The sequence below is a fragment of the Halichondria panicea genome, chromosome 2, assembly GCF_963675165.1.
Source record: "Halichondria panicea chromosome 2, odHalPani1.1, whole genome shotgun sequence".
NCBI lineage: Eukaryota > Metazoa > Porifera > Demospongiae > Suberitida > Halichondriidae > Halichondria > Halichondria panicea.
Window position 1 is genome coordinate 3,833,435 of NC_087378.1, and position 2,500 is coordinate 3,835,934.

Here is a 2,500-nt window from a genome sequence, read left to right on the forward strand (position 1 = left end):
TGTAGGACTAACAGTTCCTGCGTGGTTGCTGGCGTTACCAAACTTGGCGATTTTTGGGGCTAGATCCCTTGCAGACGACTTGAATAGGACCAGGTATTGTAAGTGGTTGAGTAGCCTTGCCGCTACGATCCACTGAGATTAAGCCTTGACTGTCCTAAAGATCTTTTTTTTTCTAAGTATTGAACATTATGGTTGTTGGAGCCAGGGTAATATACTGTACAAGTGTATTGTTTAAGTATTGTGTTCAAGTTGTAAAACCAACATGGTGGTTGTTTGTGTTGATTGAACACTGTACTGTACATGTTCACCAACATGGTGGTTGTTTGTGTTGATTAATATTATTGAACACTGTACTTGTACAAATAATTGTTGTTCAAGTATTGTAGAAGTATTGTAAATGTTCATGAATTTTAATTTGTGTATGTATGATGTATGTATGTATGTATGTATGTATGTATGTATGTATGTATGTATGTATGTATTATATCAATGTTTCCAGTGAAGAAGTAGTGTTTATAGCTATAGAGTTTGCATATTTCAGTTTAACTGAGAGTGTGCAGTCAATAATAATTATAATAATTACAGAATGTTCACAACCAGCAGTTAAGGCCCAAAAATATGAAAATTGCAGCCTTAACTCCTCGTTGAGATTGAATTTTATGCATCTAGATGTTTCCAAGTCTATAGATATAGATATAGATATAGTCTGAGCATCCAGCTAGCTATGAAGTAATGATTATATTAAGAGTTTGCATGTTTCCAGTGAAGTAAGTAAGTAAGTAAGTAAGTAAGTAAGTAAGCAAGCTTGAAGTAGACAGTAGATAGTAGATAGTTAGTAGATAGTTGTATAGCTAGAGTATGATTATAATTATCAGTAAGTAAGTCCATAGTTGTATAATACCAGTAAGTACAGAGAAGTACACTCCACTCCACTCCACTCCACTCCACTCCACTCACTCACTCCCTCCCGGCCCACTCCCTCCACAGCAATTAAATTAAGTCGAGTATATTTCTGAACTTCACACATAAGTACATGAGATATGCATTGACTTGTGTCTACGACCATACCACGTTGAAAACACCGGTTCTCGTCTGATCACCGAAGTTAAGCAACGTAGGGCCTGCCCAGTACTTGGATGGGTGACCGCCTGGGAACAGCAGGTGTTGTAGGCTTCTGCATTCTTATTTTTGTTTGTTTTCAGAATATTTCACAACGAGCAGTTAAGGCCCAAAAATATGAAAACTGCAGCCTTAAATCCTCGTTGATCATTACCAAACCGCAAAGACGAAACTTTCTTTTTGTGATAGCAACAGTTTTACAATTGATCCCTGCCTTTGTCATTATAGTCATGGCACTGCAAGCAACTGAAGTATGTGATGATGGCTACTTGCAAACAGTAATTGTATAATTACGCACGTATAATTATAACTATCCTAATTATAGTGAGTGACACAGGAAAAATATCAAAATTTCTTATACTTTACAAATACAAAATTTCCTGTAGACTTATGAATGTTACACAAGTCCTGAACTACTTCAGGAATAGTAAAGGAAACTATACAGGAAACGTTGCACTATCCTTTGTAAGTAGGTTGCAGGACACTTGCAGGACACCTCAGGAAATGTGCAGATTTTATGGGCTGCAATGTAGCAGCACTGTAGCAGGAAATTTAAATATTTTCCCTGAGTGAGTGAGTGAGTGAGTGAGTGAGTGAGTGAGTGAGTGAGTGAGTGAGTGAGTGAGTGAGTGAGTGAGTGAGTGAGTGAGTGAGTGAGTGAGTTATATATACCTTCATTGAGCCATGCTTCATTTGATCATAACAATATCAAGCTTATCTTCAAGTAGTATTGTATTGTACGTTGCTAACAATACGCAAATAATGTACAGTAAATTCAAGTGGGAATAAAAGTAGTGGGTAAAAAGTTGTAATGTTCATGGAGTGTAAAGTCAACGAGCACTTAAGGCCCTATTATTTCTATTTTCCAGCCTAAAGTCCTCGTGGTGGAAAAAATTAATGTTAGTGTAATGAAGTCCTTGCCTAGTTACAAAGCGGCCCCTTACAAAGCGCCTAGTTACAAAGTAGCTTCAATGGGTAGTTATAATTAGAAGCTGCAGCTGGTAGTTAAAGCAGCAATTGTTGTGTAGCTTGTGAAGCTATGTTGTAGCTGGCTGACTGGCCGGCCCACCAACCTACCTACCTACCTACCTACCTACCTACCTACCTACCTACCTACCTACCTACCGACCGACCGACCGACCGACCGACCGACCGACCGACCGACCGACCGACCGACCGACCGACCGACCGACCACCGACCGACCGACCGACCGACCGACCGGACCGACCGACCGACCGACCGACCGACCGACCGACCGACCGACCGACCGACCGACCGACCGACCGACCGACTGACTGATGAATAGTAAGAGGTGGGTGGCTGGCTGGCTGGCTGGCTGGCTGGCTGCTGGCGAATAGATGTTGTGCTGCAATATAGTGA

At 41.0% G+C, this 2,500-nt stretch overlaps 1 non-coding gene across 1 annotated transcript; it reads left to right on the forward strand.

The window, feature by feature from the left end:
• The first annotated feature begins 1,054 nt into the window (after positions 1 to 1,054).
• On the forward strand, positions 1,055 to 1,173 carry LOC135332682 (5S ribosomal RNA). Its single transcript, XR_010393527.1, has one exon. It is a non-coding gene; the product is annotated as a 5S ribosomal RNA (ribosomal RNA).
• Positions 1,174 to 2,500: the final 1,327 nt, after the last annotated feature.